The 26,222-nt window shown below is 48.7% G+C and overlaps 1 long non-coding RNA gene and 2 other non-coding genes across 4 annotated transcripts in view; 1 reads left to right on the forward strand and 2 right to left on the reverse strand.

Annotated features, from left to right (window-relative positions):
• LOC149456242 (uncharacterized) overlaps positions 1-25,714 on the forward strand; it is a 38,259-nt gene extending 12,545 nt beyond the window's left edge. Inside the window, exons 1-4 of one of the 2 annotated variants that reach the window (XR_016313926.1) lie at positions 1,725-1,815; positions 3,713-4,065; positions 11,917-11,998; positions 25,585-25,714. This is a non-coding gene — a long non-coding RNA (uncharacterized LOC149456242). Of the gene's footprint in view, positions 1-1,724; positions 1,816-3,712; positions 4,066-11,916; positions 11,999-25,584 lie in introns of those variants that run through there. The other variant, XR_016313925.1, reaches the window with a different exon arrangement.
• Positions 3,770-3,841, reverse strand: TRNAD-AUC (transfer RNA aspartic acid (anticodon AUC)). The gene has a single exon. It is a non-coding gene; the product is annotated as a tRNA-Asp (tRNA).
• Positions 25,642-25,713, reverse strand: TRNAD-AUC (transfer RNA aspartic acid (anticodon AUC)). Its single transcript has one exon. It is a non-coding gene; the product is annotated as a tRNA-Asp (tRNA).
• Positions 25,715-26,222: the final 508 nt, after the last annotated feature.

Below are 26,222 nucleotides of genomic sequence, written 5' to 3' on the forward strand. Positions count from 1 at the left end.
GATCAGAGACACTGGCGATCAGGGACACTTGTGATCAGGGACACTGGCGATCAGGGACACTGGCGATCAGAGACACTGGCGATCAGAGACACTGGCGATCAGAGACACTGGCGATCAGGGACACTGGCGATCAGGGACACTGACGATCAGGGACACTGACGATCAGGGACACTGGCGATCAGAGACACTGGCGATCAGGGACACTGGCGATCAGGGACACTGGCGATCAGGGACACTGGCGATCAGGGACACTGGCCACTGACAATCAGGGACACTTTTGATCAGGGACACTTTTGATCAGGGACACTTTTGATCAGGGACACTTTTGATCAGGGACACTTTTGATCAGGGACACTTTTGATCAGGGACACTTTTGATCAGGGACACTTGTGGTCAGGGACAGTCAAGGACACTTGTGATCAGGGACAGACAATCAGGGACACTTGTGGTCAGGGACAGACAGTCAGGGACACTTGTGGTCAGGGACAGTCAGGGACACTTGTGATCAGGGACAGACAGTCAGAGACAGTGATCAGGGACACTGTGATCAGGGACAATTAGGGACACTTGCAATCAGGCTTGCTCTTACTCTTCTAATCCAGCTCCTTCTCTCACAGACAGAACTCCGTGTGAGGAGAAAGAGCCGGAAGCCGCACCATGCGGCTTCTGTTTACAGTTATAATTGGTCACATGGTACAGGACGATTTCATTGGTCCTGTACCATGTTACCTGATCCCCTGTATCTGAGGGACCCGGCGATCTGTGGGCACGCGCGTGCGCGGTCAAGGGGGCGGAAGCCGCACCATGCGGCTTCTATTTACATTAGGACTGTGTCCTTATTGGACACATCGGTCACATGGTACAGAACGGTCCTGTACCACGTCAGGTGATCGCCGGTATCCGAGGGACACGGCGATCACCGGGCACGCGGGTGCGCGCTCTAGGAGCCGCGCACGAGCCTCGGATGCGGGCGGCCGTTTAAAAACGGCCACCCGACCCTGCACTGCCACCGTCCGGCCGTTTATATACAACGGCCGGTCGGGAAGTGGTTAAGGAGGGGTGGGCTCCCTCCTGACAAACCTGCCCTTATCAACCCACTGCTATATGTGCTCCAACTTGGACACTCTAAAAACTATAGAGTTAGGACCGCAGTACACAGAGGAGCCTTGACGTTGGCACTGCAGCTTACGCATACATTTGCAAATGTGTCCAAACAAAACCCTCTGTTTTTAACGTGAATTGTTAGACAGGGTAAATTTTTTTTTTTTTTTTTGCAGGCTGGCTGATAAGTGTGCTGGGAAATCCTTTGTGATGTACATTGCCCTTCCATGTGCACCTTGCTGCAATGGCTAGTTTAGGCTGGGGGGGGGGTTGTCCTGTATTTGTACAGTTGATTGAATCTGATGCAAGGATGCACCGGATGCCTTCAGCTGCCATTGTGCTGTTGCATGCATTCTATGCATGAAGGTAAAAAATCTGTACAGCACCCCCCCCAATACTCACCTAAGCCCCCTCTTGATCCAGCGACGTTCACTGGAGTCTCAGCTATCCCAGGACTCCCTCTTCTCATTGACTGAGACAGAAGCGGGACCCATTGGCTCCCACTGCTGTCAGTCACAGCCAGTGAGCCAATGAAAAGAGAGAGGGGGCCGAGCCGAGGTTCCGTGTGTGAATGGACACACAGCAGTGGGTACCCCCATAGCAAGCTGCTTGCTGTGGGGGCACGCGACAGGTAGGAGGGGCCAGGAGAGCCTGCGTGGGACCCAAAAAGAGGAGGATCCGGGCTGCTGTGTGCAAAATCACTGCACACAGCAGGTAAGTATAACAAGTTTGTTTTCTATTCCTCTGTCCTTCCCTTGCCCTGTACCAGTAGTAGGTGAGAAAAATGCTAATTTTATGTCTTTTGTAAAACTGACCATATACTGAAAGGTGAACAGTGAAAGTAAAGATCTCTTCTCTCTGTTCTGGCTGTGAGAGCAGAGACAAGCGACGCTGCAGCCTGTGAGTGTACAGCAGCATCTCACAGTGCATGTCCACTCAGAGACTACAGTGCCAGCCACCCCAGTGTCCCTGATCACTGCTCCAGTGTAGAGACAATAAACAATGCAGCCAGTCCCTGTCACCTTTCCTAGTGCGCAGAAAAACACCACCATACCAATATCCTGATCACCGCCATACGCAATACCTACACCCTAATCACTGCCCACCGCCATATCCCGCCAAATTGTATTCCAGTTAAATTGTTTGAGATGGGACTTTTGTGGGATCCAGCTTGTCCCAAGTGTAGTAGAGATCGTGGAGATCTAATACATACGAATATTGCCAAAAGTATTGTGTTGCCGGCCTTTCCACGCACATGACCTTTAATGGCCCCCCGTCTTAGTCCGTAGGGTTCAATATTGAGTTGGCCCCGCCCTTTCCCCCTGCATATGACCTGTAATGGCCTCCCAGTCTTAGTCCATAGGGTTCAATATTGAGTTGGCCCCGCCCTTTCCCCCGCACATGACCTGTAATGGCCTCCCAGTCTTAGTCCGTAGAGTTCAATATTGAGTTGGCCCCGCCCTTTCCCCCTGCATATGACCTGTAATGGCCTCCCAATCTTAGTCCGTAGGGTTCAATATTGAGTTGGCCCCGCCCTTTCCCCCTGCATATGACCTTTAATGGCCCCCCAGTCTTAGTCCATAGGGTTCAATATTGAGTTGGCCCCGCCCTTTCCACGCACATGACCTGTAATGGCCTCCCAGTCTTAGTCCATAGGGTTCAATATTGAGTTGGCCCCGCCCTTTCCACGCACATGACCTTTAATGGCCCCCCAGTCTTAGTCCGTAGGGTTCAATATTGAGTTGGCCCCGCCCTTTGCAGCTATAACAGCTTCAACTCTTCTGGGAAGGCCGTCCACAAGGTTTAGGAGGGTGTCTATGGGAAGGTTGGACCATTCTTCCAGAAGCACATTTGTCAGGTCAGGCACTGATGTCGGGGGAGGAGGCCTGGCTCGCAGTCTGCGCTCTAATTCATCCCAAAGGTGTTCTATGGGGTTGAGGTCAGGACTCTGTGCAGGACAGTCAAGTTCCTCCACCCCAAACTGGCTCCTCCATGTCTTTATGGACCTTGCTTTGTGCACTGCTGTGCAGTCATGTTGGAACAGGAAGGGGCCATCCCCAAACTCCTCCCACAAAGTTGGGAGCATGAAATTGTCCAAAATGTCTTGTTGGAACAGGAAGGGGCCATTAGTGTAAGGATGACATAAATGACTAGTGTCCAGGGGCGGACTGACCATTTGGAAACTCGGGCACTGCCCGAGGGCCCGGGGTCAGTAGGGGGCCCCATGAGATGCCTCTGGTACCTTTTTTCATAGGCTTCTTGAGTTTGGGCAAGGACACAGGGGCCCCATGATCCCCTATTGCCCGGGGGCCCCATGAGTTGTCAGTCCACCCCTGCTAGTGCCAGAGAGAGCTATTGAGCGATGTATACAGTAAGCAGCAGGCTTTTTTTTTCATCCACATTGCTAAGGATAGCCGAAAAAAATACCTGAAAAGCATCCGAGTGCTCCACCTACTGGCTGAAAATGAGAATACAAAATAATATCCTTGCGCAAGAAATAAATTATTCAGAAGTGTTTAAGAACATACAATCATACAACACATTTGCTTCATTAGTTTTGGTTTAAATTTTATTCCTTCGCTAATATATCCTCAACATTTTATTTGTATAGCACTTCTCTCCCTGGGGACTAAAAGCACTTCGCAGGCGAGGCAGCCATCTTGAAAATTGCGTTGGCCAGGAATCGAACCCGGGTCAGCTGCTGGATAGGCAGCTATGCTCACCACTGCACCACCAACGCAAGGTATGTGTTTGGGGGGAAAACCACGCAAGCACAGGGGAGGTACAAGCGGCCATAGGCTGTCCAGTGATCCCGAGGGTGTGGCCAGATTACAGGGGCGGCATGTCATCCCGCCCACACATCGCGTCCAGGGAAAAGAAGACACCGGACCTGCGGACCTCTCTACCCCTCCTCCAGCAGCGTCTCCTGGACTGGATCGTCTTGGGACTGGGACACGGAGCCAGGTAAGACACAGCAGCCCGCTGCCCGTCCCTGTACTAAGTGTCCCTTCCGTTGGAAGAGGAGGGGCGGCGGCACCACGCCGCCCCCCCCCCCTAAAAAGTGCGGCCCTAGGCAAACGCCTTGTTTGCCTCGCGGCAAATACGCCCCTGGTTGTAAGCCTCATTTTTGCGCCCCTGTACCTTGTGTACATATGTACCCCCCTAGCTACGCCTCTGTGTCACATAGTGACATTTCAAGAAGTTTTATTGGCCAGCGGGAGGTGACTGCGCTGCGCTGGACAAAGAGCATGGCCAGCCGTACTTTATTTCAGCGCACACCGCCCGCACTTGCCTTGTCTTGATTGGACCTAAAGTTGGCTATAAATGAATTGAAGTTCGTCTGGTTCAGAATCCAGCTGAATTTCAATCCATCTATGGCTGTCCTTGCTCATGAAAAGTTAATCTATCTCATGAATGGGCTTGTTGGAAGTTTTTTCTCGATCGGCGCATGCAGCCAATCAGCTGCTGGGCTGATCAGTATATTCTGACTATCAGCATGTGGTGACTGCGGTACGCTAGAAAAAGTACAGCCTGCTGTACTTCATTTTGGTGCCTGCACACTACCACAATGCATTGGTGTGATCCAGCCACACCAAAGACAAGGCATGTGTCAGGGGCGTACCTACAGGCATTGCAACTGCGACCCGGCCCCATGCTGCAGGGGGGTCGCACGCCTGGGACAGTCCCCCCACATTGCATCGTACACTTATTTTTTTTCACACAAACTATAGAGCAGGGGTCCTCAAACTACGGCCCGCGGGCCACATGCGGCCCACCGAGGACATTTATCCGGCCCGCCGGGCAGGGGCGTATCTGCCGCGAGGCAAGGGACTAGGGTTTGGCAGGTCGGGAGAGCTCGGCAGGGCTCGGGCGGGAGGCAGGAGGGCGGGATCAGCAATTCTAGAACAGGGGAGGGTGGGCTCGGCTTATGAACCCGCACCACTCACCCGGCGTCTCTGCAGCCAGCCGGCCATGTATTCTGATCAGTGCAACCGTCACGGTTGGAGGGCGGAGCCTAGAGCTGACCATGAAGAGGGGGAGCAAGAGAGGAGACTCCATCGCTGCATGTCAGGTATCATGGCCACAGACCCTATATAAGTGCAAAAGATGATCGATCTCCTGCCTCTCTCTTTCCCCCCTCTCTCCCCCTCCTCCTCACTCTCTCCCCCTCCTCTCTCTTTCTCCCCCCCCTCTCTCTTTCTCTCTCTCTCTCCCCCCTCCCCCTCTCTCTTTCTCTCTCCCCCCTCCTCTCCCCCCCTCTCTCTTTCTCTCTCTCTCTCCCCCCTCCTCTCTCTCTCTCTCCCCCCCTCTCTCTCCTCCTCCTCTCTCTCTCCTCCTCCTCTCTTTCTCCTCCTCCTCTCTCTCTCCCCCCTCCTCTCTCTCCCCCCTCCTTATCTCCCCCCCCCTCTCTCTCTTTACATTGTACACAGATCAGACCCAACAAGGTGTCCTGCATTTGCCGTATATTTTGCTCCATAAGACACACTTGGGGGGAAATTTCTGTGCGTCTTATGGAGCGGCCGGCTCAGTATTCCCGCCGCCGTTGTATGTCCGCAGTCTCTGGTCATCTCCTGTACTGTGGCCGCATTTGTTCATAGTTTTTTTTTTTTTTTAAACTATAGTCCGGCCCTCCAACGGTCTGAGGGACATTGAACTGGCCCCCTGTTTAAAAAGTTTGAGGACCCCTGCTATAGAGGCACCAAAGAGATGTTCTCCGTCAAAAGGCAGGTGTCTATTCATTGAGTGAGCTGGTCCTTGAACAACACCAAAAATTCTTAAGTTGCCTGAGTTGTTTTTCCTGAGCTCTTGGTGATGGAATGATGTTATCACTCCTCGGTAAGGAGATGTTATCACTCCTCGGTAAGGTGATGTTATCACTCCTCGGTAAGGTGATGTTATCACTCCTCGGTAAGGTGATGTTATCACTCCTCGGTAAGGTGATGTTATCACTCCTCGGTAAGGTGATGTTATCACTCCTCGGTAAGGTGATGTTATCACTCCTCGGTAAGGTGATGTTATCACTCCTCGGTAAGGTGATGTTATCACTCCTCGGTAAGGAGATGTTATCACTCCTTGGTAAGGAGATGTTATCACTCCTTGGTAAGGTGATGTTATCACTCCTCGGTAAGGAGATGTTATCACTCCTTGGTAAGGTGATGTTATCACTCCTTGGTAAGGTGATGTTATCACTCCTCGGTAAGGTGATGTTATCACTCCTTGGTAAGGTGATGTTATCACTCCTTGGTAAGGTGATGTTATCACTCCTCCGTAAGGAGATGTTATCACTCCTCGGTAAGGAGATGTTATCACTCCTTGGTAAGGAGATGTTATCACTCCTTGGTAAGGTGATGTTATCACTCCTTGGTAAGGAGATGTTATCACTCCTCGGTAAGGTGATGTTATCACTCCTCGGTAAGGAGATGTTATCACTCTTCGGTAAGGAGATGTTATCACTCCTTGGTAAGGAGATGTTATCACTCCTTGGTAAGGTGATGTTATCACTCCTCGGTAAGGAGATGTTATCACTCCTTGGTAAGGAGATGTTATCACTCCTCGGTAAGGAGATGTTATCACTCCTCGGTAAGGAGATGTTATCACTCCTTGGTAAGGTGATGTTATCACTCCTCGGTAAGGTGATGTTATCACTCCTTGGTAAGGTGATGTTATCACTCCTCCGTAAGGAGATGTTATCACTCCTCGGTAAGGAGATGTTATCACTCCTTGGTAAGGAGATGTTATCACTCCTTGGTAAGGTGATGTTATCACTCCTTGGTAAGGAGATGTTATCACTCCTCGGTAAGGTGATGTTATCACTCCTCGGTAAGGAGATGTTATCACTCTTCGGTAAGGAGATGTTATCACTCCTTGGTAAGGAGATGTTATCACTCCTCGGTAAGGAGATGTTATCACTCCTTGGTAAGGTGATGTTATCACTCCTTGGTAAGGTGATGTTATCACTCCTCGGTAAGGTGATGTTATCACTCCTCGGTAAGGTGATGTTATCTCTCGGACACTGGCAGGCAACATGGCGGCGCCTTTTTGGCTTGAGTGGTGGAGACTGTGTGAGCATTCCTAGCACTTGATGGCAGGATTGTTGGCTCGGGTGGCGCATCCTCTACATAAACATGTATGGGACCCCTTGGAGGTGTGATGCTGGGTCTGGTGATGTCATCACTCGGCGGGGTGAAGTTATCACTCGGTGTGATGTCATCAGTCTTTTTTGGTCGCCTGAGCATGGGGTTTTTCCTGAGCTTATTCACCTGGGGTGAAGCACTTGATGTAGGAATGATGTTATCTCTCGGACACTGGCAGGCAACATGGCGGCGCCTTTTTGGCTTGAGTGGTGGAGACTGTGTAAGCATTCCTAGCACTTGATGGCAGGATTGTTGGCTGGGGTGGCGTATCCTGTACGTAAACATGTATGGGACCCCTTGGAGGTGTGATGTTATCACTCGGCGGGGTGAAGTTATCACTCGGTGTGATGTCATCAGTCTTTTTTGGTTTTAAAAGACTCCAAAATGTACTGAGTCGCCTGAGCATGCGGTTTTTCCTGAGCTTCTTCATCTGGGGTGAGGCACTTGATGTAGGAATGATGTTATCACTCGGACACTGGCAGGCAACATGGCGGCTCCTTTTCGGCTTGCGTGGTGGAGTCTGTTTGTGAGCATTCCTAGCTCCTGATGGCAGGATTGTTCTCCTGGATGGGGTATCCTGTACATAAACAGGTATGGGACCCCTTGGAGGCTTAATGCTGGGTCTGGGAAGGGTGATGTTATCACTCGGCGGGGTGAAGTTATCACTCGGTGTGATGTCATCAGTCTTTTTTTTTTTGAAATGACTCCAAAATGCACTGAGTCGTCTGAGCATGCGGTTTTTCCTGAGCTTCTTCATCTGGGGTGAAGCACTTGAAGTTGGAATGATGTTATCACTCGGACAATGGCAAGCAACGTGGCGGCTCCTTTTCGGCTTGCGTGGTGAAGTCTGTTTGTGAGCATTCCTAGCTCCTGATGGCAGGATTGTTGGCTCGGGTGGCGTATCCTGTACATAAACATGTATGGGACCCCTTGGAGATGTGATGCTGGGTCTGGGAAGGGTGATATTATCTGTCTTTCGTGGTTTGAAAAGACACCAAATAGCACGAAGTCGCCTAGCGGGGGAGAATCGGCTAAACGACAGCTCATTCAGCATCATCAGCAATACGTACACTGTCAGCACCAGCAGCATTACGAGCAGTATTATGAGTAGCAACAGCAGCATTAAGATAACCCAGTGAAAGGCGTTTGACCTGCAATATTCTGCATCAATATTTATAAACAGGGATGGGTCTCCATTCTCTAAGGCCGCCCCATGGCTGGACCATTGGAAATTGAAGTTGCCCAGTCCTTCCTGAATGAGTTCAATCAGCTTCTGGAAAACCAAATATTGTCCTACTCTCAGGGCCAGGTCGTTTCTGTGCAGGATGTATTTCAGAATGATGGCACTTATCAGGAGTATGATCTGAAACCAGTATGCAGTGGTGGTCAGTAATGAAAACCAGCTGGAGGGTTCTGGAGGCTCGTTTGCAGCTTCTCTGACTGATTCCTCAACTTGCTCTTCCATTGACTTAATGCTCTTCTCCTTCACTGGCTTGTGGCTCTCTGGGGGGTCATCTTCCATTTCTCTGACCTTTTCCTCCACTTGCTGCTCTGATGACTTGCTCTCCTCCTTCACCAGCAGGCGTATCTCTGGGGGGTCATTTTCCGTTCCTTTGATGAATTCTTCCATATGCTGCTCTGTTGTATTGATCTCCTGATTCAGGTGTATCGGGATCTCTGAAGAGTGGTCGGGGACGTATCTTTTTCCTCCCCATGCAAACAGCAGGGTAAGAAACACGGTGAGGATCTGCTGGGTCATTTTTAAATAGATGGCAAACTGCCACTAAATTAGTACAACAGATTAAAAAAAAAACCGTTAAAAAGCTTTTGCTGATCGCTATTGATTGAAGGGTATCAGTGGATACTCAATACCAATCAATAGAGATTAAATATCTTGCAATAGAATGAGAACTTATCAGGAGCTTTTAAAAAAGCGTCTTGACTCTGACAAGAAGAAACTCAAACTGAGAGCCTCTGCACTGCTGCGCGGAAAGGTCAAATCTGGTCATGTGATCACAGTGAGAGAGAGAGGGAAAGGGCGAGCGAGAGAGAGAGAGGGAAAGGGCAAGAGAGAGAGAGGGAAAGGGCGAGAGAGAGAGAGAGAGAGGGAAAGGGCGAGCGAGAGTGTTTACAAAAACAACATCTTAAAGGGCCAGCGACACATTATTGGAATCACTGGGTTATTTTGGTTATATAATGAGTTCTTGAAGTGAGTAGAGGAAGGCGCCTCCTATTATTATATACATTTATATTACCATCAGCAGAGCTGGATAGGATCCTATTCATTCCTTATAATGACATCCTATAGAACTCAGCACTATATATGGAATATCTGGAATATTTCCTATTGGATGCAATAAAGATGATCAGATTTAGGAGAATGTTGTATACAGAGCAGAGTTCATCTTTTTATTTCATTTTATTTATTTATTTTTTTTAGTTGTAATGTTTATTGTGAACACTGCGGCCTATTATTTCATCTTTCTCTGTGCAGATTTCACACTAGAGGGCTGTGTACGGACTATATGTCCCAGCATGCTCCCCATACCCATAGACCGATGGAGGGCTCTCTGTGTATGGATTACATGTCCCAGCATGCCCCCTATCCCCATGGAGGGCTCTCTGTGTATGGACTACATGTCCCAGCATGCCCCCTATCCCCATATGGATGACTCTCTGTGTATGGACTACATGTCCCAGCATGCCCCCTATCCCCATATGGATGACTCTCTGTGTATGGACTACATGTCCCAGCATGCCCCCTATCCCTATAGACCTCTATGTAGGATTCTGTACATATGGACTACATGTCCCAGTATACTCCGCTTTCCCCCATACACCTCTGTGGAGGATTCTCTGTATGTAGTCCCAGCATGCCCCCTATCCCCAGAGACCAATGGAGGGCTCTCTGTGTATTGTCTACATGTCCCAGCATGCCCCCTATATCCCCATAAACCTCTATGGAGGAATCTCTATGTATGGACTACATGTCCCAGCATGCCCCCTATATCCCCATACACCTCTATGGAGGAATCTCTATGTATGGACTACATGTCCCAACATGCCCCGCTCTCCCCATCGCCCTCTCTTCCCAGGTCAGCAGTGCCAGCCCCCTGGTATTCTCTCCCGCCGGGTCCTCTGTGGGACACACATTACTGCCGACTCCACAAACTGAGTTAAATGACTATTTATGAGACGTTGGAGGCGAAGGAAGCAGCACCAGCCCTCCACAAAGATGTCTGCGGGCAAATGGTGAGGTCACTTCCGGTCTCGTGACTTCCTGTCCCCGCCTTTCCTGTTAGTGAATATTTATGTAAACAAGGAAGTGGGGGGATGGGAATGGAGGGGGCTGTGTGCGGACATCCAATCATGGCTCAGCAAGGAGGAGGGAGCCCAACCGGGACCAGAGTGAGAGGCGGGGCTAACACCTCCCACCGGACTGCTGAGGAACTACTAGTCTCAGCATTACCACATGACCCAGGAGGGGGAGGAGTCCCCGGATGTTGTGTCCTGGAGGGGAATTCTGCTTTATAGGTCCTGACATTCCCAGAGACACCGACAGAGATAGTGTCCTCTAATAGGATGATACAGAACACCTCCCCCATCTCTGTATAGAACTATACAACTCCTCCCCCATCTGTATACAGAACAACTATACAACCCCTCCCCCAATCTCTATAAAGTGTATCTATAGAACACCTCCCCCACCTCTGTATAAAACTATACAACCCCTCCCCTATCTAAATACAGTGTAACTATAGAACCTCCACCCACCTCCCATACAGTGCAACCATAGAATCCCTCTCCCCCCCCCCCCACCCACTCTATACAGTGTAACTATAGAACCCCTCCCCCTACTCTATACAGTGTAACTATAGAACCCCCCACTTTATACACTGCAACCATAGAACCCCTCCCCCCACTATATACAGTGCAACCATAGAACCCCTCCCCCAACTCTATACAGTGCAACTATAGAACCCCTCCCCGCACATCTATACAGTGGAACTATAGAATCCCTCCCCCCACATTTGTACAGTGGAACTATAGAACCCCTCCCCCACCTATATGCAGTGCAACTATAGAATCCCTCCCCCACCTATATGCAGTGCAACTATAGAATCCCTCCCCCACCTCCTATACAGTACAAGTATTGAACCTCTTCCTCACTTCTATACAGTGCAACCATAGAACCCCTCCCCCACCTCTATACAGTGTATCTATAGAACCCCCCCCCCCACCTTCACCTCTGTATAGAACTATACAACTTCTCCCCTACCTCTGTATAGTACTCTATACAGTGTAGCTATAGAACCCCTCCCCCCATCTATGTATACAACTAAAGAACCCCTCCCCCACCTCTATACAGTATAACTATAGAGCCCCTTCCTCTCTTCTATACAGTGCAACTATAGAACCCCTCCCCCATCTTTGGTGACTGATCATTGTGTTCTCTTAGACCAGGAGCTGGTGGAGATGTTACACAGATGTAATCGGCTGGCTGGGGGGGGGGGGAGGGGCAATCCCAGATTCTCTGACATATCCGATACATTGATTTCTTGTGATTGTTTTTATTGTGTTTTCTGTATGAATACAGAGCTGCAGTGATCTGCGTCTTTCCCATCTGCCTGGAGTTCTAGTAATGGATGATCTCGTTTTTCTCTTTGTGTTTCTTGTCCAGGATGATGATTCATGCTGAACGCACAACGCACCCAGAAGGTGTCATATGGAGGTCCAGGCGTGCCCCCCGAGATCTGGAAGCTGTACGTTGTATATGGAACATTCCTCACCCCCCCCTTCATTATTTCTTTGGCTATGAGATTTCAGACAGCAATCCATTGAGATTCCAACGTAGTCATGGCCATCCGGTCTGTTCATCACAACTGTCTCCTTGGTATATGGGTGGTCAGACATGGGTGGGGGGAGGGGAGAAGGACCACCCAGGAAGATAGAATAGAGTGCATGGTGCGTTTTACCCCTGGGGAGCGCGAGCCAAAAAAAACACTGTGCAGGACTTTTTTTTTTTTTTTTTAACCACTTCCAGTCCGAACACTTTCCACCCCTTCCAGTCCGGACGCTTCCCCCCCCCCTTCCAGTCCGGACGCTTCTCCCCCCCCCTTCCAGTCCGGACGCTTTCCCCCCCCCCTTCCAGTCCGGACGCTTTCCCCCCCTTCCAGTCCGGACGCTTTCCCCCCCTTCCAGTCCGGACGCTTTCCCCCCCTTCCAGTCCGGACGCTTTCCCCCCCTTCCAGTCCGGACGCTTTCCCCCCCCTTCCAGTCCGGACGCTTTCCCCCCCCTTCCAGTCTGGACACTTTCACCCCCTTCCAGTCCGGACGCTTTCCCCCCCTTCCAGTCCGGACGCTTTCCCCCCCTTCCAGTCCGGACACTTTCCCCCCCTTCCAGTCCGGACACTTTCACCCCCTTCCAGTCCGGACGCTTTCCCCACCTTCCAGTCCGGACACTTTCACCCCCTTCCAGTCCGGACACTTTCCCCCCCTTCCAGTCCGGACGCTTTCCCCCCCTTCCAGTCCGGATGCTTTCCCCCCCTTCCAGTCCGGACGCTTTCCCCCCCTTCCAGTCCGGACGCTTTCCCCCCCTTCCAGTCCGGACGCTTTCCCCCCCCTTCCAGTCCGGACGCTTTCCCCCCCCTTCCAGTCTGGACACTTTCACCCCCTTCCAGTCCGGACGCTTTCCCCCCCTTCCAGTCCGGACGCTTTCCCCCCCTTCCAGTCCGGACACTTTCCCCCCCTTCCAGTCCGGACACTTTCACCCGCTTTCTGTCCAGGGCAATTTTCAGCTTTCAGCACTATCACAATTTGAATGACAATTGCGCGGTCATGCGACACTGTACAAATATGAATTTTTTACCATTTTTTTTTTTAGACAGATAAAGCTTTATTTTGGTGGTATTTATTCACCGCTGGGATTTTAATTTTTTTTGCTATATAAATGAAAAAGTCCAAAAATGTTTAAAAAAGTGTTTTTCTTATACAATTTTGCAAATAAATAATATTTCATCATAAATCTTGGCCAAAATTTTTATTCCGTTATCTTTTTAGTAAAAAAAAATAAAAAATGCCAAGTTAGTTTATAACCAAAAATTATAATTTTTAAACATTTTTTTTTACATTTTTTATTTTATTTTTTTATATTATTATTTATGTTTGTTTTTTTATGTTTTTTTTTACATGCTGTCACCCTAGCAGTACAGGGTCACCATGGTGACACTGTACTACTTGTGGGGGGGTGATGAAGATTTTTTTTTTTTTACAGTGATTGCTTTTACACCCATATAGGATGTAAAAGCAATCATTTCTCTTTCTCTCTGTCTGCATTCCTGCAGTCATTGAGAAATAATGTGTGAGCTGTGATTGGTCACCGCTTGTCACATGGTACAAGGCTGTTGTGAATAGCCCTGTACCATGTGACCTCTGTGATCATTCACAGATTTCACACGTAGTAAGCAATGATGTCACAAGTGACATCTTGCTTACTACTTTGCATGTGATCACTGATTGGCCAATCAGTGATCACATGATCGGGACCTCGTACAGAGGTCCCGTCCGACGATCGGTGTTTCACTGTGTCCGGAGGACACAGCGGGCATCGGACAGCGGTGCTGCGTGCTCCCAGGGAGTGCGCACAACTAGAAATAGCGGGTGCCGTTTATGAACGGCAACCCGCCCCTGGAGTGCCACCGCCCTGCCGTTTAAAAACAGCAGGCGGACGGCAAGAGGTTAAAGTGCTAAATCCTCCAGATAAAGGTTAGACACTTGAAGACACCAAACAAGATTTTTTTTCTCAAGCACAGAATACTTCCACTTCGTTATGTGGCCATTTGCTGTGTTTTGGGCTCCTGAGGTGCTCAGGAAAGTACACAACATTAATCGCTTTCCCGCCGCCCTATAGCCGAAATACTGCTGCAGGGCTGCACAAAATCATATATATATATATACGTGGTTTTGCATTTCCGGGTAGGGGGCACAGGCACAAGCCCTACCCGTGTTGCCATTGGTGGCCTCGGCTGTCAATCACTGGGTCCTGGCCAGTGATTCGCCACCAGCACCCGGTGATCGCCAAATATCACTGACGGGGGAGAGACCTGTATGTAATCAATACAGATCTCTCCCCTGTCAGCTCCTGCACACTGCTTTGCATGGCTCTGCATATCAGAGCCATGCAAAGCAGTGTGATTACATAGTAAAACACACAGGTAACCCTTTGATCACCCCAGATGTTAACCCCTTCCTGCTCAGTGCCATTAGTACAGTGTCAGTGCGTTTTATTAGCACTGATCACTGTATTGGTGTCACTGGGGATGTCAGTGACAGTCTGTTCCCCCTCCCCCAGTGTCAGAATGTCCGCTGCAGTCCTGCTGTAAGTCACTGATCGCCGCCATTACTGGTATTAAAAAAATCTATACCGCCATTTGTAGACGGTATAACTTTCACGTAAACCAATTAATTGACACGTATTGGGATTTTTTTTTAAGCAAAGACACGAAGCAGAATACATTTTGGCCTTTTTTTTTATTTTTACTGGACATGTTTTATACCAAAAAGTCAAAAATATTGTTTTTTTCCTCAAAATTGTCAGTCTTTTTTTGTTTATAGTGCAAGAAATAAAAAAAAGCACAGGCAATCAAATACCAGCGAAAGAAAGCTCTATTTGTGCGAAAAACAGGACACAAATTGCAGTTGGGTGCAGCGTTGCATGATGGCGCAATTGTCAGCTAAAGTAACACAGCGCCGTAACAGAAAAAATGGCCCGGTCAGGAAGGGGGGTAAATCCTCTGGAGGGTAAGTGGTTAAAGCCCAACTCAGAGCTCCCCCACCCCTTCTTTTTTTTTTTTTTTTTTGTTCCCTCTCCCCCTCAGAATTATACTTACCTTTTCCAAACTGCAGGTCATGGTCTACTCATGTGATGTATGGAGTCCTTGTCTCAGTGGTGGGTTGCCAATGTGTCAGAGCGGCACCAATTTTATAATTCTAGCGCAGTTTGCTGCATTCCCACATGCAAGAAAAATATATTTGAAATATTCTCGTCAGATATATATTTGAAATACTACAATTTTGGCCATATTCAATATATTTTAAAATCTATACACACTGCATGTTGAAATGCGTTTTTTATATATTACAAAATAAATGAAAAATATTTTTTTTCTAAAACATATTCTTCAGATTTTTTTTAACATCATTTTACCATATATTTGCAAATGCATTCCAAAAATGTAGATTAAATGTATTTTTAAAGACATACAGTCTATTTGAAAATGTATTTTTACAAATATTTTTCAGATAATTTGTAACAAATGCATTTCAAGTGTGTGTGTGTGTGCGCAGTTGTGTTCAAAATAATAGCCGTGTGTTGAAAAAAGTGAATAAAGCTGAAAATCCTTCTAATAGCTTTTATTTCCATCCACACAAATGCATTGGGAACACGACACATTCTATTCCAAATCACAACATGAAGAAAAATACATCAAATTTGTGTTGTTCCTCTAAAAAAATGGAAGAAAAGTGAATATTAGACGGTTCAAAAAAATCGCAGTGTTTGTATTCTTCTTTACAAACTCAAACATTCACTATATAAACTGAGAAATGTTTGAAGATTTTGCTTTCCTTTGAATGACTTCATGAATATTTGGTTGTAGTCGCACTGTTTCTCAGAACTGCTGTACATCTGTGTTGCATGGAGTCCCCCAACTTCTGGCCCCTGTGATCAGGTATTCCAGCCCAGGATGATTGGACCACATTCCACAGTTCTTCTCTATTTCTTGGTTTTGCCTCAAAAATTGCATTTTGGATGTCACCCCACAAGTTTTCTATTGGATTAAGATCCGGGGATTGGGCTGGCCACTCCATAACGTCCATCTTGTTGGTCTGGAACCAAGATGTTGCACGTTTACTGGTGTGTTTGGGGTCGTTGTCTTGTTGGAACACCCATTTCAAGGGCATTTCCTCTTCAGCATAAGGCAGCATGACCTCTTCAAGTATTCTGATGTCTTCAAACTGATCCATGATCCCTGGTATGTGATAAATAGGCCCAACACCGTAGTATGAGAAACATCCCCATATCATGATGCTTGCACCACCATGCTTCACGGTCTTCACAGTGTACTGTGGCTTGAATTCAGTGTTTGGGGGTCTTCTGACAAACTGTCTCCGCCCACTAGACCCAAAAAGAACAATCTTACTTCCATCAGTCCACAAAATGTTGCCCCATTTCTCTTTAGGCCAGTCAATGTGCTCTTTGGCAGATTGTAACCTCTTCAGCACACGTCTTTTTCCCAACAGTGGGACTTTGCAGGGACTTCTTGCAGATAGCTTGGCTTCACATAGACGTCTTCTAATTGTAACAGTCCTCACAGGGAACGTCACACCTTCTTTCATCTTCCTGGAGCTGATTGTTGGCTGAGTCTGCGCCATTTTGGCTATTCTTCTATCCATTCCAATGGTAGTTTTTTGCTTTCTTCTATGTCTTTCAGGTTTTGGTTGCCATTTTAAAGCATTTGCGATCATTTTAGCTGAGCAGCCGATCATTTTCTGCACTTCTTTATATGTTTTCCCCTCTCCAATCAACTTTTTAATCAAGGTACGCTGTTCTTCTGAACAATGTCTGGAATGACCCATTTTCCTCAGAATTGCAGAGAGAAATGCACTGTAACCAGCATGTCCAACATTTGCTGCCTTCCTTCCTTAAATAAGGGCAATAATTACCACCTGTTTTTCAAAGAATGAATGACCTCACTAATAGAACTCCACACTGCTATTATTTTGAACACGCCCCTTTCAATGAGTGATTCAATGACACAGAATCAGCAGCATGCATGTCATGACTGTTGGGTCTGTTGGATTTCTATTACTCTACTACACCTGCTAGGAAATTATTTGCCATGTAGAAATATCATATCCACCAAAAACAGTGATTGATCCGGTTAGTGATGTCTGACTGCTATTATTTTCAACACAACTGTACGTTCTCAGTGTTCAGCTCTCTGTACTGTTAGAACAGCCTTGCTGGGGAATGACCATTCCGGCACACCCTCCTCCCCGCGATAAGTCAGAGGAAATGTCACCAATTTTCTCTCCATGGAAGGAAATGACATGGCACTTAGGAAATAGGACCATTTCTGAACATCATTTCCTATCTTTTGTCCCAGAGCCAGCAGCTGTTCTATGGGACGTCCAGTATGGAGGAATTCACAGACCACCAGCTGAGCTCTGACGTCTTGGTTTTTCCCTCCCGTACATTGTGTTCCCGGCCCATCTGCCATCACCAACCAATTTCAGAATGACAGAGTAGAATTAGGTGTGTGAGGGGAGCATTCTCGTACCCGCAGGACGAGAAGTAAGTTAGCCCATAGTGGCCAGCACAGGACAGACTTCCAGAGCCATAGGGACAAATGGGAATCTGTTTTGGCAAAACAACCCATCAAAGTCAGAAATATCAACTTGAACCCCTATATGGCCTGTAAGGCATTGTGGTTCCAGAGGCGTCACATGGGCTTCCTAATCGCGTCATTGGGTGGCGTTAGGCAGAGTAACCAGATTGGGGGGTGGGAGGGATGCACAGTGGCCAAAGAGGTACGTGGTTTGAGCAGATGGATGAGGTGGTCGGGGGGAGTGCAGTGCAGTGTGAGTGGGATGAGGTATCAACATAGAATGAGATAGGTGGGAGGCATTATGGCCAGGGAGGTGAGGGCTACGCTCTGCAGGTGTGGGGAACGTGCTGTAAACGGTGGGGGAAGGGGGGATTGTACAATGGCTGGGGAGGGAATAAATTGGGAAGGGAGGTATACTCTAAGCGGAGGTTGAGCCTGAGGTGACCAGGGAGTGATGTGTATTCAGTGGGGAGGTGATTGAGTAAGGGATGTGCTCTACAAGAAGTGAATGGACCTGGAAGGGATGTATTGTGAGCAAGAAGTTGAGGGGGCTAGAGGTATGCTGTGTGGTGGCCGGGGAGGGACATGCTGTGGGCTGGGACATACCATGGACAGGATGGTGTGGTGGCTAGGGTAGGACATGCCGTGGGCAGGATGGTGTGGTGACCAGGACATGCCGTGGGCAGTGTGGTGTGGTGGCGGCGGCACATGCTGTGGTGATTGAGGCAGGACATGCCATGGGCAGGGTGGTGTGGTGGCTGGAGCAGGACATGCCATGGGCAGGTGGTGGACGGGATGTGCTGTGGGCAGGGTGGTGTGGTGGCTAGGGCAAGACATGCCATGGGCAGGGTGGTGTGGTGGCCGGGGCAGAACATGCCGTAGGCAGGGTTGTGTGGTGGTTGAGGCGGGACATCCCATGGGCAGGGTGGTGTGGTGGCTGGGATGGGACGTGCCATGGGCAGGGTGGTGTGGTGGCCGGGATGGGACGTGCCATGGGCAGGGTGGTGTGGTGGCAGGACATGCCGTAGGCAGGGTGGTGCGGTGGTTGAGGCTTGACATGCCATGGGTAGGGTGGTGTGTGGCTGAGGCAGTACATGCCATGGGTAGGGTGGTGTGTGGCTGAGGCAGGACATGCCATGGGCAGGGTGGTGTGGTGGCTGGGCCAGGACATGCTGTGGGCAGGGTGGTGTGGTGGCTAGGGCAGAATGTGCTGTGACTTAGGGCGGCCATGTATTATCTGCTGTGCGGGGTATCCAAGAACGGATGAAATGGCTGAAGTAAAACCTATTACATATAAAGGACTATAGCATGACCCTAGCTGGCTGAAATAAGTCCAATATTTTGTGGATATTTTTGTGGTATACTTTCCCTTCACTACCTGTCCCAAACATGCCTCAGGTTGGGGGGATATTTATTCCAAATGTGATCGGACTTCTCTACTCGGCCAGTCTTCACTGGAACAGATTGGAAGATTTATCCTCACCTCTTGTTCTGGTGATACCTGTGTTGGACTTCCCATCACCTTCTGTCCAGAGACGGTGGTCACCAGAACAAATAGGGCAAATCTCCCCAACTGTGGGGAGAGTGCACAAACCGTAAACACTTGACAGAGGGTCTATAACCTTTCCCTACTCTATCCAAAACCTACTAAAAAGTGTATGGCACAGCAACAAAATATATTGACCTCTTCAGCACATGTCTTTTTCCCAACAGTGGGACTTTGCGGGGACTTCTTGCAGATAGCTTGGCTTCACATAGGCGTCTTCTAATTGTAACAGTCCTCACAGGGAACGTCACACCTTCTTTCATCTTCCTGGAGCTGATTGTTGGCTGAGTCCGTCCCATTTTGGCTATTCTTCTATCCATTCCATTGGTAGTTTTTCGCTTTCTTCCACGTCTTTCAGGTTTTGGTTGCCATTTTAAAGCATTTGCCATCATTTTAGCTGAGCAGCCGATCATTTTCTGCACTTCTTTATATGTTTTCCCCTCTCCAATCAACTTTTTAATCGCGGTATGCTGTTCTTCTGAACAATGTCTGGAACGACCCATTTTCCTCAGAATTTCAGAGAGAAATGCACTGTAACCAGCATGTACAACATTTGCTGCCTTCCTTCCTTAAATAAGGGCAATAATTGTCACCTGTTTTTCAAAGAATGAATGACCTCACTAATAGAACTCCACACTGCTATTATTTTGAACACGCCCCTTTCAATGAGTGATTCAATGACACAGAATCAGCAGCATGCATGTCATGACTGTTGGGTCTGTTGGATTTCTATGACTCTACTACACCTGCTAGGAAATTATTTGCCATGTAGAAATATCATTTCCACCAAAAACAGTCGATTCATCCGGTTAGTGATGTCTGACTGCTGTTATTGTGAACACAACTGTATGTGTGTGTGTATATATATATATACCAGAATTGTAGTATTTCAAATATATGTAAATATATTTAGAAGGAATATTTTTAAAATATATTTAAAATATATTTTTCTTGTGAGTTCATGTGGAAATATATTTGCAAATGTGTGCAAACAAAACCCTCTGTTTTTAATGTGAATTGTTAGACGGGGTCAATTATTTTTTATAATTTTTTTTTATTTGCAGGCTGGCTGGTAAGTGTGCTGGGAAATCCTTTTGTGATGTACATTGCCCTTCCATGTGCACCTTGCTGCACTGGCTAGTTATGGGGTGGTTGTCACTTTTTTGTACAGTTGGTTGAATCTGATGCAAGGACACACTATATGCCTTCGGCTGCCATTGTGCTCTTGCTGGGCGTCCCGTGCGTCTGTGTAAAAACGTTAAAAACCGATTTTTTACCATAATGCATTTCTTGCTTTAGGCCCCTTTCAGACGGGGCGGACCCGCTTGCTTAGCGGGGGGATCTCTGCACTGATCCCCGCTGAGCAAGAGGATGACAGGTCGGTGTCTGCTCTGCTGATGCAGAGCAGACAGAGACACAGCCCGCTGTTTTCTATGGGGCGCCTGTCTGTTTCCACCCGACTGTCATCCGATCCTCCATACGCATGGAGAACAGATCTCCATCTGTCTGTTTTTAGCATACAGGATCTGATCAGATGCCGGCGGGTGTCAGCGGACACATGTCTGACGATACCAGCTGCTCCATAGAGAGCTATGGATGGTCCAATCGGGCCCGCCTGAAAGACTGACCCAATCGGACCGTCAGTGTAAAAGTGGCCTTAAGGTAAAAAAAATGTTTTCTATCCCTCTCTTCCCATTCACACAGGGCAAGGGGAGGACAGAGGGGAGAAGAGATCCAGCACTGTGCACGGCTGCATCTCTTCTCCCCTCTCTTCCTCTTCACACAGCACTCGAGCAGCAGCGGGAGCCAATGCTGCTGTCAATCAAATGCAGTGAGGAGAAAGTGGTGGTGGTGGGGGGCTAAGTCCCGCTGTGTAAGTCTATGGAGCGCAGCTTGGGAGCGTGCAGACACTGTGTGCCTCCATAGCAAATGGTTTGCTATGGGGACACACAAAGAAGAGGAGGATCCAGAAGTGCCTCAGTTGGACTCAGGAACAAGGCCGCTCTATGCAAAAGCATTACAGAGCAGGTGAGTATAACATGTTTGTTATTTAAATTTTTTCTTTTTTTTCTTTTTTACTTTATTAACCACCTCCCGTCCGGCCGTTGTATATAAACGGCCGGACGGTGGCACTGCAGGGTCGGGTGGCCGTCTATAAACGGCCTCCCCGCACCCTGCTTGTGCTCGCTCCCTGGGAGCGCGTAGCACCGCGATCCGGTGCCCGCTGTGTGAAACACCGATCGTCGGACGGGACCTCTGTACGAGGTCCCGATCATGTGATCACTGATTGGCCAATCAGTGATCACATGCAAAGTAGTAAGCAAGATGTCACTTCTGACATCATTGCTTACTACGTGTGAAATCTGTGAATGATCACAGAGGTCACATGGTACAAGGCTATTCACAAAAGCCTTGTACCATGTGACAAGCTGTGACCAATCACAGCTCACTCAGTACTTTTCAATGAGTGCAAGAATGCAGCCAGAGAGAAGGAGAAATGATTGCTTTTACATCATATATGGGTGTAAAAGCAATCAGTGTAAAAAAAAAAAAAAAAAATCTTCATCACCCCCCACAAGTAGTACAGTGTCACCATGGTGACACTGTACTGCCAGGGTGACAGTATGTAAAAAAAATAATATAAAAAAATAAAATAAAAATGTTTAAAAATTTTAATTTTTGCTTCTAAACTAATTTGGATTTTTTTTTTTTTTTACTAAAAAGATAACGGAATAAATTTTGGCTAAGATTTATGATGAAATATTATTTATTTGCAAAATTTTATAAAAAAAAACACTTTTTTTCAAAATTTTTGGACATTTCATTTACATAGCAAAAAAAATACAAATCCCAGTGGTGAATAAATACCACCAAAATAAAGCTTTATCTGTCTCAAAAAAATGGTAAAAAATTCATTTGGGTACAGTGTTGCATGACTGCGCAATTGTCATTCAAAGTGTGATAGCGCTAAAAGCTGAAAATTTCCCTAGGCAGGAAGGGGGTAAAAGTGTCTGGACAGGAAGGGGGTGAAAGTGTCCGGACAGGAAGGGGGTGAAAGTGTCCGGACAGGAAGGGGGTGAAAGTGTCCGGACTGGAAGGGGGTGAGAGTGTCCGGACAGGAAGGGGTTGAAAGTGTCCGGACTGGAAGGGGGGAGAGTGTCCGGACTGGAAGGGGGGGAAAGTGTCCGGACTGGAAGGGGGGGAAAGTGTCCGGACTGGAAGGGGGGGAAAGTGTCCGGACAGGAAGGGGGGTGAAAGTGTCCGGACAGGAAGGGGGTAAAAGTGTCCGGACAGGAAGGGGGTGAAAGCGTCCGGACTGGAAGGGGGGGAAAGTGTCCGGACAGGAAGGGGGTGAAAGCGTCCGGACTGGAAGGGGGGTGAAAGCGTCCGGACTGGAAGGGGGGTGAAAGCGTCCGACTGGAAGGGGGGTGAAAGCGTCCGGACTGGAAGGGGGGTGAAAGCGTCCGGACTGGAAGGGGGGTGAAAGCGTCCGGACTGGAAGGGTGAAAGCGTCCGGACAGAAGGGGTTAACACTTTAAGGAGGGGTGGGCTCCCTCCTGACAAACCTGCCTTATCAACCCACTGCTATATGTGCTCCAACTTGGACACTCTAAAAACTATAGAGTTAGGACCGCAGTACACAGAGGAGCCTTGACGTTGGCACTGCAGCTTACGCATACATTTGCAAATGTGTGCAAACAAAACCCTCTGTTTTTAACGTGAATTGTTAGACGGGGTCAATTTTTTTTTTTTTTTTTTTTTGCAGCCTGGCTGATAAGTGTGCTGGGAAATCCTTTGTGATGTACATTGCCCTTCCATGTGCACCTTGCTGCAATGGCTAGTTTAGGCTGGGGGGGGGTTGTCCTGTATTTGTACAGTTGATTGAATCTTTGCAAGATGCACTGGATGCCTTCAGCTGCCATTGTGCTGTTGCATGCATTCTATGCATGAAGGTAAAAAATCTGTACAGCACCCCCCCCAATACTCACCTAAGCCCCCTCTTGATCCAGCGACGGTCACTGGAGTCTCAGCTATCCCAGGACTCCCTCTTCTCATTGACTGAGACAGAAGCGGGACCCATTGGCTCCCACTGCTGTCAGTCACATCCAGTGGAGCCAATGAAAAGAGAGAGGGGGCCGAGCCGAGGTTCCGTGTGTGAATGGACACACAGCAGTGGGTACCCCCATAGCAAGCTGCTTGCTGTGGGGGCACGCGACAGGTAGGAGGGGCCAGGAGAGCCTGCGTGGGACCCAAAAAGAGGAGGATCCGGCTGCTGTGTGCAAAATCACTGCACACAGCAGGTAAGTATAACAAGTTTGTTTTCTATTCCTCTGTCCTTCCCTTGCCCTGTACCAGTAGTAGGTGAGAAAAATGCTAATTTTATGTCTTTTGTAAAACTGACCATATAACTGAAAGGTGAACAGTGAAAGTAAAGATCTCTTCTCTCTGTTCTGGCTGTGAGAGCAGAGACAAGCGACGCTGCAGCCTGTGAGTGTACAGCAGCATCTCACAGTGCATGTCCACTCAGAGACTACAGTGCCAGCCACCCCAGTGTCCCTGATCACTGCTCCAGTGTAGAGACAATAAACAATGCAGCCAGTCCCTGTCACCTTTCCTAGTGCGCAGAAAACACCACCATACCAATATCCTGATCACCGCCATACGCAATACCTACACCCTAATCACTGCCCACCGCCATATCCCGCCAAATTGTATTCCAGTTAAATTGTTTGAGATGGGACTTTTGTGGGATCCAGCTTGTCCCAAGTGTAGTAGAGATCGTGGAGATCTAATACATACGAATATTGCCAAAAGTATTGTGTTGCCGGCCTTTCCCACGCACATGACCTTTAATGGCCCCCCGTCTTAGTCCGTAGGGTTCAATATTGAGTTGGCCCCGCCCTTTCCCCCTGCATATGACCTGTAATGGCCTCCCAGTCTTAGTCCATAGGGTTCAATATTGAGTTGGCCCCGCCCTTTCCCCCGCACATGACCTGTAATGGCCTCCCAGTCTTAGTCCGTAGGGTTCAATATTGAGTTGGCCCCGCCCTTTCCCCCTGCATATGACCTGTAATGGCCTCCCAGTCTTAGTCCATAGGGTTCAATATTGAGTTGGCCCCGCCCTTTCCCCGCACATGACCTGTAATGGCCTCCCAGTCTTAGTCCGTAGGGTTCAATATTGAATTGGCCCCGCCCTTTCCCCCTGCATATGACCTGTAATGGCCTCCCAGTCTTAGTCCATAGGGTTTCAATATTGAGTTGGCCCCGCCCTTTCCCCCGCACATGACCTGTAATGGCCTCCCAGTCTTAGTCCGTAGGGTTCAATATTGACTTGGCCCCGCCCTTTCCCCCTGCATTATGACCTGTAATGGCCTCCCAGTCTTAGTCCGTAGGGTTCAATATTGAGTTGGCCCCGCCCTTTCCACGCACATGACCTTTAATGGCCCCCCAGTCTTAGTCCGTAGGGTTCAATATTGAGTTGGCCCCGCCCTTTCCACGCACATGACCTGTAATGGCCCCCCAGTCTTAGTCCGTAGGGTTCAATATTGAGTTGGCCCCACCCTTTGCAGCTATAACCGCTTCAACTCTTCTGGGAAGGCCATCCACAAGGTTTAGGAGGGTGTCTATGGGAAGGTTGGACCATTCTTCCAGAAGCACATTTGTCAGGTCAGACACTGATGTCGGGGAGGGGGCCTGGCTCGCAGTCTCCGCTCTAATTCATCCCAAAGGTGTTCTATGGGTTGAGGTCAGGACTCTGTGCAGGACAGTCAAGTTCCTCCACCCCAAACTGGCTCCTCCATGTCTTTATGGACCTTGCTTTGTGCACTGGTGCGCAGTCATGTTGGAACAGGAAGGGGCCATCCCAAACTCCTCCCACAAAGTTGGGAGCATGAAATTGTCCAAAATGTCTTGTTGGAACAGGAAGGGGCCATTAGTGTAAGGATGACATAAATGACTAGTGTCCAGGGGCGGACTGACCATTTGGAAACTCGGCACTGCCCGAGGGCCCGGGGTCAGTAGGGGGCCCCATGAGATGCCTCTGATACCTTTTTCATAGGCTTCTTGAGTTTGGGCAAGGACACAGGGGCCCCATGATCCCCTATTGCCCGGGGGCCCCATGAGTTGTCAGTCCACCCCTGCTAGTGCCAGAGAGAGCTATTGAGCGATGTATACAGTAAGCAGCAGGCTTTTTTTTTTCATCCACATAGCTAAGGATAGCCGAAAAAAATACCTGAAAAGGATCCGAGTGCTCCACCTACTGGCTGAAAATGAGAATACAAAATAATATCCTTGCGCAAGAATTAAATTATTCAGAAGTGTTTAAGAACATACAATCATACAACACATTTGCTTCATTGTTTTGGTTTAAATTTTATTCCTTCGCTAATATATCCTCAACATTTCATTTGTATAGCACTTCTCTCCCTGGGGACTAAAAGCACTTCGCAGGCGAGGCAGCCATCTTGAAAATTGCGTTGGCCAGGAATCGAACCCGGGTCAGCTGCTGGATAGGCAGCTATGCTCACCACTGCACCACCAACGCAAGGTTATGTGTTTGGGGGGAAAACCACGCAAGCACAGGGGAGGTACAAGCGGCCATAGGCTGTCCAGTGATCCCGAGGGTGTGGCCAGATTACAGGGGCGGCATGTCATCCCGCCCACACATCGCGTCCAGGGATAAGAAGACACCGGACCTGCGGACCTCTCTACCCCTCCTCCAGCAGCGTCTCCTGGACTGGATCGTCTTGGACTGGGACACGGAGCCAGGTAAGACACAGCAGCCCGCTGCCCGCCCCTGTACTAAGTGTCCCTTCCATTGGAAAAGGAGGGGCGGCGGCACCTAGCCGCCCCCCCCCCCCTAAAAAGTGCGGCCCTAGGCAAACGCCTTGTTTGCCTCGCGGCAAATACGCCCCTGGTTGTAAGCCTCATTTTTGCGCCCCTGTACCTTGTGTACATATGTACCCCCCTAGCTACGCCTCTGTGTCACATAGTGACATTTCAAGAAGTTTTATTGGCCAGCGGGAGGTGACTGCGCTGCGCTGGACAAAGAGC

This window comes from Staurois parvus, unplaced genomic scaffold (assembly GCF_062004578.1).
Source record: "Staurois parvus isolate SC_StPar_1 unplaced genomic scaffold, SC_StPar_1.0 ptg000367l, whole genome shotgun sequence".
Lineage (NCBI taxonomy): Eukaryota > Metazoa > Chordata > Amphibia > Anura > Ranidae > Staurois > Staurois parvus.